The sequence below is a fragment of the Coturnix japonica genome, chromosome 4 (assembly GCF_001577835.2).
Source record: "Coturnix japonica isolate 7356 chromosome 4, Coturnix japonica 2.1, whole genome shotgun sequence".
In the NCBI taxonomy this organism is placed as follows: Eukaryota; Metazoa; Chordata; class Aves; order Galliformes; family Phasianidae; genus Coturnix; species Coturnix japonica.
This window is the reverse complement of record NC_029519.1, coordinates 72,244,179-72,260,573: the sequence shown is the minus strand read 5'-3', so window position 1 is coordinate 72,260,573 and position 16,395 is coordinate 72,244,179. Positions and strand designations below refer to the sequence as shown.

General features: G+C 39.1%; 1 protein-coding gene across 1 annotated transcript in view; it reads left to right on the top strand.

The window, feature by feature from the left end:
- Nucleotides 1-16,395, top strand: part of PPP2R2C (protein phosphatase 2 regulatory subunit Bgamma) — a 107,833-nt gene that overhangs the window by 35,396 nt on the left and 56,042 nt on the right. The window lies entirely within an intron of this gene.

Genomic DNA, 16,395 nt, shown 5'->3' with positions numbered 1-16,395 from the left:
AAGGAAGCTTGTGCGCAAGGCGACTGGTGGCATCTAGAATCCTCAGATTTCCTTGACTGAATCCAACTGCTTTTAGCCCTAAATATAGTAGACAAGCTGCACTGCTTGCACTGATAAATTTTATCTTCCAAATGATAGACCAAGGTACAGTCACATATACTCACCATTTTTTGATCTTGTTTCACTCTTAATTCTGTTGCTTTTTTGGATAGTTATAACAGTATGGTTTGTCCCCATTGCTGTGGACTGTCTTTTTATCACCTGCATCCTGCTAAAAGTATTCTCAAAAAATCCAGCCAAACAACAACAATAACAATTAAATGAGATTCTAGCTTGGCTCTGGCATTTGATCCTGCCAGCTGCAAGTTTGCATCTTGGTGGTCAACTTACCCACTCCTGTGGTTTATCAGCTTGTCTCCAGAGGCAGGTAGACATCAGGACTGCTGGCAGGACAACCTTTTATGGTTTTACTATATGTGGAAAAAACTGAAAGAACAAAACCAAACATCAACTCCTTTATTTATTTATTTATTTTTCCTTTTTTTGCCATATATTTGCATTTACTTTGTTTACTCAGCAATTGTAAAAGGAAAGCAGACTGTGTTCTAACAGAGCTTTAGCTTTTGACTGTAAGGTAACAATTCTTACCAGAAGAAATAATGGATCACTGTTATGTTAAGTGACAGTTGATCATTAGGTTTTTTACATCTGCTTTGGTATCACAGATAGCTGTGGGAATGAGTGAGCAGACTCAGTGCCAGCTGGCCTGTGTTCTGAGTCTAGAGATTCTCTTTGCATTTATTTTATGTAGGGGTACCTTCTGTCTCTTACCTGTGTCTCTTTTAAACTATAGAGGAGGCAATTTTATTATCACAGCTCACTACCTGTTTCATGATGTTTTTTGAAGCGTTATTTCATGTGTTAAAGGATTTGTTTCCTCTGATGTTCCTGTGGGTACCTACTTGAATATTTTGCTCTGCTTGGATAGTCCATGAGATCCAAAAATTAAGTCTGATTTTGTAAAAATAGTTTCATCTGAGCATGACACTGATTGAATATTAATCCAGTTGCACAAAGACTGTTAAAATTTTGATCATATTGTATGGATATTGAATTGGAAAACTTCAAAGCTGACAGCTTTTGGCTACAGGTGAATGGGAGGAAGCGTCCTTATTGTTTCTTCTGCATGTTGAGCTGCAGCTGTTCCTGCCTCTACCTTCAAATGTTGAGCTTTGTCTTTATGTTGGCGTGGTACCTAGATACTAAATCTCTCGGTGGTTTCTCCCTAGTGCAGAAAGCACTTGTGAGAGCGGCTGGATCTGGGGTGGTTGCTTATAAGCTGGGTTGGCTGGCATGTGTGACCTCTTGTGAACATTCATATCTTTGCTAAGGGAAATGCTACAGCAATCCCATTCTGATCATATGGAGCATGACCGCAGTAAGGAAGACTATAGGTCACGCAGAAAAAATCTGCTAGTTGCATGCAGCTTTCAAGCTGCTACATGAAATCTGTTATCCGTTGTTTGGGAAAAATGATATTAGATAAGTATGAATGCCACTGGGGTTCAGGCTTGCAGAGCTGGTCTGCAGATGGTTATCCTTCTGAAAAGAATTCTGTTCAAATACATGTTCCTGCTGAGAGGATAGTGAAAAGGTCCCATCATTCTCCTGTTTAATTAATACAATGCAGCAAATAATTGAAGTATATGTCTGCCATTTCGATCAATAGCAGTAGATTGAACCTTTGGCATACAGATAATAGGTAATTTTTTCTCTGTTATTAGTGGAGCCAGAAGATAAGGTTGCTGAGTTATGATAGAATCTCTGATGACATTCAGCTGGCCTGTAGTGGTCAGTGTCAAATCCTTCCTGTCCTTCTCCATCCCTAGTGTTCCATGATAAGTCTCTCTGTCTATTGTGTACCTTTCTATTCAGCAGCTGGCAGGTCAAAGCACTTGGGTATGGTAAAGTCATTTTCTTTGTTCAAGGAAATTCTGGTGTTATTTAATGCTGGTTTTAGGTTATCAAAAGTATTACGCTCCTCTATTTGCAGTCTGTGGGAAATATCTGCCAAAAGAACTGAACAGGAAAGACCTTGTGAGAGATTTCTCATTCCCAATGTGAACACCACATGGGGAATATCTGGGAGCTGGCAAAGGAAATTAGAGCTAATCATAGGCTTTGGCTTAAAGTACTGCTGCTTAACGCCTGCCATGAGAAGAGGGAATGGGCCAGGCTGCATGCATCGTACTGCATGCTGCAGTAAGAAAAGGGCTGTTGTGGGATGACAGATTTCTGGTACTGTAGTTCTATAACAGTGGTAATAGATTGAAGATATGATTTTTAAATCCTGCTAATAAATGGAAGGGATTTAATGATTACAGAATTCAGAAATACCAGGGACATTGAAAATGTGAAATGTAAAACATATGCTGAAGGGAAGTAAGCAAATATTAGGGAAAGGTGGACATTTGCACATGTGTTTTGTTAGCTGCTTTTGTGTTTTTTGTGTATAATCGTAAGTGAGCTCCAGCTCCTCAGCACAAAGGGCTGATGATAAGCATCATTAGAAGAAAGTAACAGAGGATACAGATTTGAATAGTTCAGTGAAAGAAATCTAAAAGCTGGTTTTGCAGAGAACTGGTTGTGCTAATCTATCAAACAGACAGTAAAGAGAGACCGTGCTGCATAAAGAGGTAAACAGCAAAGAAAGTTTAGGGTAGAGTGATGCAGAGAATAACAGAAAGTTATTTTCCATTTTCAACTATTGAAGAGATTTTATGGAGATAAAAAAATTGCTAACACGATCAAGCATGAAATACAGAAAATAGGTCTGATCTGCAGAAGGGCAGTCCATGTAACCAAAGGTCTCTAACAAAAGGACCAAATGGGTTTGTTGAATTGATGAGATGATGCTATGTGGACAATGAGGCAACAAACCAGGAATGGCAGAGCTTTAAATCCTGTTGAAATGAACAGCTGGAGCATGAATTTGGCACAGTAAAGGGTTTCAAAATGAGGTTTCAGTTCTTCTCAACAATGGGCAGGGAAGAGGGCTGTTGTTATTCTATTTTGTTCCATCCGAGAACTGTATAATACAGTATTGTGTGGCATTTGCTTTTGTAGTGGTTCATTTTATCTCACTGCATTGCCATCTCATAATACAGGAAACGTGGTCAGCAGCCAAAGTGATGCTTCCTCAGCAGCAGCATACTGATCTGAACTTTTATGTACACTCAGCACTGCAACTCCATTGACCGTGTGCTCACAGTGCTGCTATTTAATGCTGCTGTAGCTGCTTCTGACAAGTTGATGTACTGGCACATCAGGAGCCTCTATTGGTACATCATAGGGAGACAGGATGATCGGTAACTGTGTGCCCTTGCAGTGCAGTGGTTATAAATACACTTCATGAGGAGATCACTTCTTAGTCTTCAAGAGATGTTTGCACTTTTCTGTTACTGAGATGGTGCTAATGTGACCTTTCTGATAATGCATAAATAAAGATAACAAAACCCTGATGTGCTGTCACTTGCCTCTGGGTTGATTATGCAGTGTTCTGGTTTTTTTTTTTTTGTTTGTTTTGTCATTAACATGTGCAAGTTTAATAACTAACAGACTTACACACCTATGTGTTGTCCTTTTTCCCTTCCCTTCCCTTCCCTTCCCTTCCCTTCCCTTCCCTTCCCTTCCCTTCCCTTCCCTTCCTTCCTTCCCTTCCCTCCGCTTCCCTTCCGCTCGGCCGCCGCCCTCCTCTTCCTCTCCAGCTCCCGGCTTACCATCTTTATGTAACTTTTAATGTAAATTAGTAACCATGTAAGCTCACTACATCCAGTTCTGCTTTTGTGTTTAACATGCATTTTCAATAATGTTTTATGCTGCTTCTTCTCTGGTTAAAGTAAATTAGGATGTTGCCATGCTACTCAGTAGAACTGTGGACCCTAAGGGCAGCAGATTACAAAGTGGTGGAGTTAATTCACATTGTTTTCTGTAGCAATTAATTACAACTTCAACACAAAACCCTTTAACACAAACTTACCTTTTAATTGTAAAGTAACCCAAATCCCAGGTTAAAGAGTGGGTCACTGTTTGCTAAGTCTTTGAGCCATAGTGCAGTCTATAGTGGTTGTATTTGTAGTTGCTGTCTACAATGCCCCTTATTTTCCTAGCACATTGGGTTGCATTCCCCTAACAATAGTTGCTTCCATAGAGCACAAGATGGGTCCCCTTGCAGCATCTTCTGCAGACTTATTTGTGCTGGACCAATATTTGCTGAAAGCTCACAGTTCTTGGGGTGGTCACACTGAAGTCAAGCTGTTAGAACTTTCAGAATGTGGAAGAACAGAGAAAGAAAACAAAAATGGTGGAGTAGTTAGAAGACTATCATTGCACTGAGCATTGTATCTGTTTACTGCTTTCCTGTTGCTACAGTTGCAATGCAAGGAAAACTCAAATGATGTTTTTAAGTACTATATGTCTTTTTCTTCCTTTCTTATCAATTGTTTAATTCTTAATCACTTGCAATAACATATTCAGCTATCTAGTCTGCTGGATAATACTTAGCTAATCTGTTTCTCTACAACAGAAAGCAAAATCTAAACGTCTTCAGATGCAGATAGCACAGTTGTGTTGCTCACAGGATTATTTAGCATTTGTTTCCTGTTGATACAACCAATAATATATTGGATTTTAATCCAGCTTGGAGAAAACCATCCAATAAACAAATGCTTTATCTAGGAAAATGTGCACCATATTTAATAGCTTGGCAAACTGCTGTTGTGAAATGTTTTTATCTAAACTTTAATAGCCATGGACCTCTTAAGGAAGCAGACAGGAGGCATGGAAAGAAAAGACTTCTGTAGAGACATAGTTTGATTAAAATATTTTGGTAAAGAATCCTTAATTATTTTAAAGAAAGCCACAGTGGGGTCATTTCTCCTGTGCAGATAAGAAACTGGGAAGTTTTCATATTGCATTCAAATGTGTGATGTGAAATGAATTAGTTATTAGCTGTATCTCCTTGGGACATACGCACTATAAATGGGTTTTCCAAGTCTATTACTTTATTTTGCTCTGTACTGTCTTGTTAAATTGCAAACCAGAATAAGAATGTCTCCAGTCCATTGAACACTGTAGCCATGAATATGATACAGATGTGGCTGCTTCAGATTGAGGTCTGTTTTTGTGGTGCACAAGGAAATGGAGGATTCGGTGTCCCCTGATTTTTAGAGTGCCAGGAAAAACAAAATACCTGTGGTTTCTATCACCTGTAATTGCTGTACAGAAGAAGTGTGGGGGGGGGGGGGGTGATCTAGGTTGAATAATTTAATAAGATCTATAATACCGTCAGAAAGTGGTTCCACAGTGCTGCACTTGAACCATATTCCTACCAATCACTCCCCATAACAGCATAACAGTCCAGAGCAATGGCATTGTCATCTGTTGTGCTCCATGTCCCTGCTCTCCTGGCAGTATGTCACTTTCTGGCATCACAGTATTTCTTCTAGTATCTGTTACACTGAGGTTTAAGTGACCACCAGGCTGCTGGGGTCCAAAAGCTGAGTGAATATCTATAGTGAATGCTGGCCCTTGAGCAATTAGCATCAGTTCAGGGGGGCAGGTGAGTGTCATTAGCTACTCCTCTCTTTATATTATGGCACAAAACGTGCTCATTTGGTTCCATCAATAAATTGTGTGAAACAAAATGCTTTGCATCAACTGCAAATTTTCTACGGGCGTGAGAAATAGTAAAAAAAACAGGTTTATAATGCTTTAAACATTTTCATGGTGTGTTTTAATTTGCTTGAGTGATCTCGCATGGTGCCTTGAAGGGTTGTATTATAAACAGAATTATTATTATCCTTTTAGCCAAACTGACATTGACATCGGTTGGGATTCTGTTGCGAACTGAATAGCGTAGCACCAGTGAAGTAAGAAGACAGATTTGGTACCTTCTGTTTAAGTTGTCAGGGTTGGCTGAATTCTCGTTTAATTCAAAATCCTGTTTTATAGCCTCTATTACACAGTGTCCTGCCCCCTCCTGCAATTCTCTGGTCTGGGGTGACAATGTAACCATAAATGCAATTGCTTTATATAGTTTCTTTTTCTTTTCCTGTTCTATTCTATGTGGTTTTGATTTTGTTCTGTTCAAAGTAATAACAGAAAGTAATGTGCAGGCAGATCGTTCTGCTTCTCTTTGCTTGTAATGCAAGTCCTCAGGACTGGACCAAAAAAACGCCAATTCAATTTTAAAATGCAAATAGACTTCTCATCTCCCATGGCTGGCAAACTTTCTCTTTTATCCCCCAGCCAACTTCTCTCCAGTCCACTGGTTCTCCCTCTCTGTGTCATGCTTTCTAACTTCTGCAGATTAATTTTTTATGAGAGATGCTACTGGAATGGCTTTGGAGATTCACATAAATTATCTCTATAGCTTTCCCTCACTCTGTTGTTGTGCAAGATTTAGTAATGTTTCTCCAGCGCTGCATAAATTCTCTAAGCTAATATTGAATGTTTTTTCTAATTTGTGCATTAAGTAATTTCAACTTGGGTTGTTCTTTGTTTTTTTGGTTTTTTTCAGTGAAGAAAAATGTTAAATATATTATGTGAACTTTAGTAGAGGAGGGAGGTGAAAAAAGTCTGCTACTTCTGTTGTGTTGTACACAGCTATTAAAGCTCTGCAAAGTGAACTGAGCAGAGCTCTGCCTGCCAAGAGCTGCTCTGACTGCTCCTGTGCCATCGAAGTGGCCCTCTGAGTTGCAGTTCTGATTCTTAGTTCCCTCATGCTTCAGCAGCAGCAGTTTCTGCTGCCCATCAATAGCAGAAAATGGTGAAACAAGGCTTTGCTGTTTCCCTGCCTCGCTTTGTTTCCACCCAGAGCAGAACAGACAGGGCAGCATTTTCACTTTTTCACTAGATACTAGATGGAGTCTGAGCAGGAGTTTATACCCACATAGGAAGAAATGACAAACGAGCGGCTGTTTTTGGTGTTTGTGTCACTCTTCAAAGTTAGCAGGAAAGCACCGTTTGTAATGTACAAAGCTTTGCCTGCAAAACTAAGGTGTGACTGCTGTCTATTTTGTTCTGCATCCTCTCATATCTTAATATCTAGGTAGAATCTCCCAAATTATTTTCATGGTTAACGCTCTTCTAGCAAACCTGGGAAGCTTTTATTTTTGTGAATAAATTGATTCTGCTTTGTTGCAATTTTTTTTTAAAAACAGGTTCAATCTTATATTTGGATTAGCTGACGTAAGGCCAGATTTGCCATCTAAGAGTCTTATAATTTGCTTTTGACACAACAGAGGGAATAAAACCAAGCATTTGTTTCTTTACTAAATGTAGCTCCAAAGCATCGCAGTTTATGTAAGGGTTTTCCAACACTTATGATTGGTAGGTAGTGCGTGCATAGGTATGAAGGTTAATTAAATCAAGTGGTGAAGTTTGTAGAACAGGGAATGCTTCATTAAGCCCTGTGTGAATTAACTTGTACAATCTGTTCACAATACCCCAAGTGCCATTCACTGAGACAGTGTAATTACAGCTTACACACATTTTCATTAGTTTGTGTTTCTTCTGCTGTGGTTGACATGTATGTTGTCTTCACTGAAACCTTGGGTTAGAGGAGGGACTGCTCACTGGTGGGCATCTGAGCATACTGACATTCAGCAAATCATTTCTCCTTTGGGTTCTAAAATGTCTTATCCCAGATGTAATTAAGCTTGTAATTCATCAGCTGACACATTTCTTTTTTTCTGATTCCAGGCCTAGCTGCAGACTTGTGAAATAGCTTTTTTTTTAATGTAACATTCATGCATCTTTATCAAAGCAAGATGCCACAATAACCTAAAGCTGCAATATTTTAGACATCTCTCTCTTTAATGGCTGTGAAATTTGGGCAACTGTAGTATCTAGGTGCAGAGACATGAAGGCTTCAGTAAAAATTTAACCGTATAGATTCCCAAGGGTTTCTTTTAACAACTTACAAAGTGTGAATGCTCTTAGACTGAAGTGTTGTCACCAATTCAGGCAAATTTGCATCTGTCTTGATGTATGTTTAGTTGATTCCCGGAGAAGGATGGTTAAAGATTCAGTTGTGATCCCTGAAAACCAGACCAGATGGATGCACAAAAATCCTGTGAAGTTATGTGCACATGTTTAGTATTGCCCTTCAGATAAGTCCCATGGGCGTATTCAGGTGAGAGAAGTTAAAGATGAGAAAGCACTTGAAGGTTCAATTCTGTAGACAGAAAGCAGTATTAATGAGGATAATAAAAAACATAGTGAGGGGGAATGAACAATGAACTTTATTGCAGATCTTGTCTGTAAATTATTTCTTTATATTAAAAAAAAACCCACCACCTCTCTGGGCAATCTCTGCCATTGCAGGGTTCCATGATTCTCTGATTTTTGGTGAGTTTTAGTTTTGTAAGAGCTATTCTGGTAGGAAAGTTGACAATAAAACATTTGAAATTATATGTGGATTTAAGTCAGCTCTTACCAACATGTGAAGTGTTACACAGACGTGGGCTGATGGAACTTCAGTGCAGTATCTGAGAAAACCATTATAAATCATCATTCCAGGAGTAGTACGTTTTGGGGCAGAACTCCCGGCCATTGAGCACATCATAAAGAATTACAGGGAAGCAGATGAGGGAATGCAAATATCATCCATTTGCACCAAGTCCAGAAGCGGGTCTTGGTGCTGCTACAGAGAACAGATTGCATAGCAGGCACACTATGCAGTGAAAAACATCTAGCGTGACAGCTTGGGGTTTAGGCATGGTGTTCTGTAGATTCGTGTGTTCATGCTGGGAACACTATTAGCTACACAATGACACATAGTAGCTTTATATTAAAAAAACCACATATACATATATATATTTAAATTTTTGGCCTTTGAAATAATGGGCTATGCTGATTGAAGCTGTATTCTGCTTAGATCAGTACAGCATACCTCACTACTAAGAGAGTTAACTGTGTCTTATCAAAATAAAAGGCCTGGTGTTATTTATTCATATCAGTGACACAAGAACGTGTGATGCCTTATAGGTGATTAAAATGAACATGCCACCAGAATCTCACTATTTAGACAGGGCACAGCAAGAGGTGACAAGAAAGGCATATAAGACAGGAAGCATGAGGATTGCAGTTGCAAAAGCTCATGAAAATTCTTTCATATTGCCATAAATGCTTCTACTTATTCCTCACGTATGTTTCCTCACTGCATGCTGCCTATGTGTCTTGCTGGTTATTTGATTTTCGGTTTTGCTAACATATTCTACTCATAGACTGTGGTCATGATTTGTTTCCCTTGAAGTCCATGAAAGGAACTCCTAGCAATTTAAACAGTGTTGGAGCAACCTCACTAAGACTGGTAGGATGCAGTAGGGGAGAAGTTATAACCTTCTTTTAAAAGGAAATGCTTTTTAGAATGAATAATCACTGTGTAAATCATGTTGCTGAAGTAGTATGTGTAATATTATGTACAAATATAGCACGTTTCATCTTGACATCCCAAATACAGAGTTAAGAAGTTTGCTATTCTGAAATTGTCTCAGTTCATACAACTCTGGTGATAATTAGTGCAGTGGTGGATAAGTGCATAAATGCATGCATCTCTCGTGAACCTTTTGACCTCCTTGTGTCAGCAATGTACTGATTCTTCCCCCAGTATTAAGTCTCTAGCTGGTTCGCTCTTATCCTAATGTTTTTGCTGTGCCCTTTGTAGCAGTATTTCCATTTCTTCAGAGTTTATGTGTAATGTTTCATTATTCTAAAGGGTTCCCTACAGCTTGACGTGAATTCAAATGTTTTTATCCTTTAGATGAATGTGCTATTCTTTGACAGGATATAGAGCAAAGGGACAGCGTTGATATTTTTGAGTAGCAGATGGTTCCCCTTTCTATCAAGATACCTTTGGTTTCTGTTGAATGGATCTGGGGAGATCTCTTAACTGTTCAGATATGTAGATATGCAGATAGGCCAGTCATGAGAACTGCAGTAATATCTGGCTCACTTTAAAATACTTATAGAATCTTATTAATTTGTATCTTTTATGTCCCAGGTTCTTAAAATATATATATATAACAGCTTATTTTTTTTATGATGGGTGCATAAGAAGCACCAAACAAATGAAAACATTAAGTGCCATCAAAGGAAAACAGATGTGTAATGAAGCGTAATGAAATTTATTCACCTGTTTATGTGAGTGCTGCACATGGATTCAACTATTTAATAAACAGCTTGCCCATGTGTTGCCAGGTAGTGGATTAAATCCTAACAAGTCAGCTTAAGTAGAGCTGTGTTCATGAGTGTGACACTCGGTCTATTCACACCTTTGCAACTGGGTAAAAATGTCAAAAAGATGCATTTTTGCTGTACAAGTACCTCAATTCCTTTTGACATTATTTTCTAGTAGCTCATTTTATATGCATATCTTTCTTTTATGTTATCATCATGACGGTATTAATTTGGATGTGCAAATTAGCTCTTCATGATGTTGTCATGTCAGCATCTGGATTCAGGTTGTGCTGTTTCATAAGTACCGCATCCTATTGCGTTTCATCAGCGTCCTCCTTTCTTAATCTAATTATTCACAAGGAACCTTGGGGATTGTGCTAATGGGTATCTGAAGCTATAAAGAGTAATGAAAGTGGTTGTGTTACTGCTTTGCAATTAAATGTATATAGAAGACCATTCGTATAATTAAATTCAGAATTCTTACCACTCTTTTCCTCCTTTATAGTACGTTAATTATTTCCTTTAAGTCAAAAGGAATGCTAATGGAGTTTCAGAGCTTTTTACTAGAGTTGTGTTGTTTATAGGCAAACATTCACACTGGCTATTATTTTTAAAGGCATTCTGCAATTAAACAGCCAGTTGTGTGAATTGATTGTTATGAATTTTTCATGGTATTTTTGTGGAAGGGTGGAGGAAGTTGCTCGCTGATGGAGGACTGGAACTGCTGGGCAACAGAGGGGGTTGCTATGTGCTTTCTGCCTAGTTTATATCTGCTGGTTGGATCGGGTGCAGTATGTATTATGCTGTGGCAGTAATGGGTATCGGCAGTCACTGCAATTTATAAGTTGAGCATGACCTTTGGTCTGGGCTCAGTTTTCTGTCTTTGTTCGTTTGCATTAAGTGTTTTGATGAATGAGAATGAAGTATTTAGATCAAGTAGTCAATATGTTTTATGCTGATAATTCCATATTAATAAGTGCTGATGGTTAGCGTCTGTAAGGTCTATTGGTAATCTGACTGAAATCAATGGCAGTTTTGCCTCATTTACTTCAATGGGAACAAGAATGAGTCTTTAACCAGCAGAAAATTATGAACACCAGTCTCTGCTCATGTGTCATTCAACATGAACGAAAGTTTTTATGGTGCTGTCAGGCTGAAAAAAATCCTTTTCTTTCCTGATAACAAAGCTGTATTTAGCTGAGGTAATCCCCAGGTAGCCTGTTAGAGGTGTTCCAGCTTTGTTATTTCCAACAATAGGGAATATGGCCACTTGCTGGTTCTAGTTATTTAAGTAGTTGCTACTGCTCAGAATAGCATCTGAGACTGCTGTGCTGCTGAAATTCAGCTGCAGACAGCCTGCGTTAGCCCAGTTACGTTGAGTTTTGTGTGAAATTCAGACTTTTATTTTAATGCTATGGAGTACATACATTGTTGAGTTCCCTTTTCCAGAACACCAGTGACAGCTGTGATGATTCATAGCAATGAAGGGTCTGGGGATTGTAGAAGAATTCTCCACCTTTGATTAAGCAAAGATGGTGGAGGTCTCATCCTTTGTTCTGGGCTGCTTTCCATTTCTTAACCATAAAAATCACTGTCTTTTCAGAACTGGCCATCTGCATAGTAGCCTGCTTCAAAACGGAGTAGTGGCTTCATAATATAATTTTTCAGGGATGTCCTCTTAGTCTTCTCTGCAGGTACCCAGCAGGAGAAATGAGCTGTGAAGTTTGAATGGGAATTTACTAGGTCCAAGTCCTGTCTGACCACATGGCAGAATGTCAGAGGGGAAGTGTCAGCTTCTCTCTAATCATCACTAGAAAGGCAAAAGGGGTGAAGAACGAGGGGGAAAGTGCACAGAAAGCATGATCTCTCAGCTGGATTTTCAGCTTGCTTAGGGCATTAAAGGTCAAAGCCAACATTTAGGTTGGTGCCTCCTTAATTACCAGGAGGCAGTCTTTAGAAAGCAAGAATAGAATGATTTTCACTTGACTCAGCAAGCAAGATTCTGCAGTCCACATTGGCTTGCATTAGAAAATAAAGAACACAACAGCATGTTGGTAGTTCTTTACTCTGCCCTTAGAAAGGCAAATAAGTTTTGCTTCCAAGAGAAGATCTTGTATCTGTCTTATTGTCTTTGCAAAATAATCAGGGTCATAGTGTCTGTGTGCAGTCTGGCTAACGCTGTCAGATTTGATACCATGATTACGGATCTTGATTCAGTGCCTTGCATGTTTTCTAGCTGTTTATTATACTGGTTTCCCTTGTTTAAAGGGTAAAATCCTTAATCGTCTGTGCTAATATGTTAAATACTGACCAACTGAAATGACATTTTTCTTGCCTACTGCATGATTTTTTTCCTCTTCCTGTTAGTTTTGCATGCTAGTGTTTTTTTTCTATGTAAACATGAAAATACTTGTCTAGAACAACTTAGAAACAATAAAATATCTGATTTTGTGTTCCTGCCTCATCTGGGCATATCTTACTAATTCACTTAATTAGTGGTCAGTGAAAAGTAAATCTGGATACTAGCATTAAAACTTCAGTAAGGAAAGCCTGTGGTTAGTCAATGCTTTGTTAGGCCTGGCTTCTAATATTACTCTTCTCTTCTTACACATCATGTAAAAAAAAGCATACACAAAAAACCACCAGCATTATTTTAATGCTCCTTAGGTTAAACTTGGTGCAAATCAGATATGAGAAGTTTTGCTGTCTTTTTTTTGTTGCTGCTGTCACACACAGAATCAAATCAGTTTCTGTCTTTCTTTTTAAGCCAATTTCCACACAGAAGTTCAAATCCCTTAGATCAAAAATATGCTCATTTAGAAAGATTATAATTGATTTTTTTGGCCCTATTTTCAATACTTTGCACTGTAAATGACATCCCAGTGGAATATAATCATCATACAGATGTTTGAAATCTCCTTCCTGCAGAGTATGGTAATTGAAGTCTATAAAGCGTCATCAGACTGCACGTTGTTTCTAATTAGTACAAGGCAGTTTCTCTTAGCTATGTATAGTATTCTGGCCTCTTTATTACTTTTATTTCTGGCTAGGAAATCATAAAATACTGGTGACAGTAACCCTGTATGGTTTGATGCTGAATTTTTGAAGCTATTGGTGTGCACTTAGCTCAAACTAGACAGGTACTACTCTGACATCTTTTGAAGGGCTTCTCAACTTGCACTGGCAGGAATAAACTTGGTGCAACAAATAAATGCGTTCCTTCACAATAGGGTCTTTATGATAGTCATTTTCATTTGTTCTTCAGAAACAGAGAGTTAGTGACTTCTTGATGGCTGGATTTTTGTGACAGGATTTCCTCTCCTAACTTGTATATCTTTGGTAGGTTCCTGTAGTCAAAAGTCACACAGAATCACAGAATCACAGAATTACCCGGGTTGGAAGGGACCTCAAGGATCATGTAGTTCCAACCCCCCTGCCTGGCAGGGCCACCAAGTCGTGTCCCTGTATTTCCTGTTGTCCTGCTGCAAACTCTTTTTGCCTTAAATAATCTGGAAGCACAGAGACTAAGGAAGCAGGATACAGCTAAAGAATTTGAAGGCCCTGACTACTTTCTTCAGGGATCCATTTTACACATGGAAGACTTAAATATAGTCCCCATTCTGATACAAACTTGTGGCAGATTGCTCTTCTTATTTAATATTATTTAAATTCTATTTTTATTGCATTCTATTGGTCTGATTTTTGGGTGCTCCTGTTTGGAGCTCGGAGCTGGACTCAGTGATCCTTGTGGGCCCTTTCCAACTCAGGATATTTTATGAATCTATGGTTTGCATTGTATTTCATTGATGAAATTTGCATTCCTCCTCGGCATATGGTTAATGCCTTGTCTGAATATTAATTCAGCACATTCAAGTCTTGTCATCATGCACTGGTTGTAAGTTTGAAAGATACTTCTCTATTATGCAAGGTCCGCATCTTACTTCTAGATAAGGAGGACCAAGATCACAAGTGAACAGTTAACAGACAAGTCTGTTGAGTTGACGTGGAATATGAGGAGCTACTTCAAGATTTAGGGCAATGATTTTGTTCTCTCCAACTCACAGAATCTGGAGGAAGTTGTTCTGTTTACTCTCTCTTTGAACCACAGTAATAGTGACATACTTCCATTTCTTCACGTCTTGTGCTCCTTATAGTCCTTCATACTTGGTGAGAAAATAACAGGCAGTAGCTATGATCTGGAAAATGTAATTTAAATAATTACGAAACTTCTTATTGGTTTAATTGCAAAGTACTTAGAATATCATTGGTGTGATATTGCTTTGCACTAGACCCTCCAGTTAGTGGAAAACACATAGAAGCAAAACTCTATCTCAAATGAATTGGCTACTAAATGTGCAAGTGCACAGGAGGTTACTGAAGTAGAAGCTGCATGCACGGGGCATGATGGCAGTGACCAGTCCACACCAGCCTGTGGCACATGGTGGCCCTCTCTACCCAGCCACTCTTTGGCTCATTTTCCTGCCTATGTTCCCTGGTTCCAGCTTGGACGACAACTTTCTCCTTATCACAGTCCTTTGAACACCTAATAAGCCTGTTTCTCTACTGTTTTGCCTCAGAGAAACCTGTCAACACCTTTTCTCTTCATTCTGCATTTAATAGATACGTCAACATTGCTTAATGGAGGACGGTGAAAAGGTATGTTTTGTATTTAGCTCGGAACACAGCAGCGTGTCCTGACAGCAGTGCTGTCGCAGGCTCAGCACTGAGCTGACGTCGTTATATCAGCTCTGATGCTAGTTCAGGTGGTGCAAGCTCAAATATTTCTCTGCAGTGCTCTTCTGCAGTGCATAAATACACCCTTGTGCAAACAAAAATTCAAAAGCACCATCTCAACTGGACATCTATCATTTATAACTATAGTGGGATTAAAACAGAGCTGAGCCTTCGATTGGCCTCGTACCACAGACCTGCTGGTCAGCTTTGAGAGCACAGCGATAATTACTATGGCCTGTTTTAACAACCTGTGATAATTGCAAGGCAATTCTTCAAGGGTTTGGGGGTGGGGGCAGCTCTGTATATCTGACAAGGGCTTAAAAGTCTAAATGTTATCTGTGTGGGCTGCACATTAGCAGCTCTCCGACAATACAGCCCCAGGTTGTATGGCCCTGGGGAAGGTGCCTGCAGATGGGCGACCTGTCACAGTGTGCTTTGAAGCCCCCCAATCTGGGGAGGTTTCTAGGAAAACTGCTTTGTTTCTGTTTGGGAGACATGAGTCTGACCTGGTAAGGCTTGGTTTTTCAGGCTGTTTTTTACCTAACTTTTAAGTTATAGTGGTATGCTAGTAGAAGCTGTATTTTGCATTTATCTATTTGTTGGAAAAAGAATGGTAGTGCTTAGTCTTAAAACACAGTTGGTTTGGAGCTTGGAGGTTCCCATTAGTGAATGCAGTGGAAGCAGACTGAGTTCCCACTTGCAGTGTTGTGTTATTTGACTGGAAGGAGTTTTAAGGGCTGTTTTAGGAAATATACTAAGTTACTTGAGTGCTGTCACATTCCTCAGAATAGAAAAAGAATCTGAAATTGCCTGACAAGCAAACAGTACGGTTGCTTTTTTAGATGCTGTCTGTAGCATTTGTAATATATGCTGATCCAGTCCTGTTATGTAATTGGTATCCTTTGGGAATGTTGCAAAATGGGGATGCTTGTTTCCTGAGGCTGTTAACAGTGTTTGAAGTTTCTTTATCAGACACAGATTGCGGAGAGGTACATTGACTCTTAATATCTTCTGTTCTTTAAGTGATTTTTTATTTTTTTAAGAGTAATTACAGTAATTACTAGAAACAAGGTGCACTTAAACTTGATGGCAAATTTGTTCTTCTTTGCACATTCTGACTCCCTACAACTCAGTCTTTTAGGGCTATGAGCGCCAATGCTTCCTGATATGTTAGGGTGCTTAAGCATGCCTTCATGTTAAGCATGAGTAATGCTGTCTGTCATCACATTTATTTTGCTAGATTCCTATACACACAAGGACTTTAGTCTTTCATGAACAGTGTTATGGGTTGAGCTTTTAGACCGTAGTGAAAGCCGCTACCAAATTCTTAACCTAGGCCTTTCCACTATGGTTTGATATATATGGTTTATAGTGGAACTGATATAGTTGTTCTATTCATTTTGAGACCAGCCTAATGTT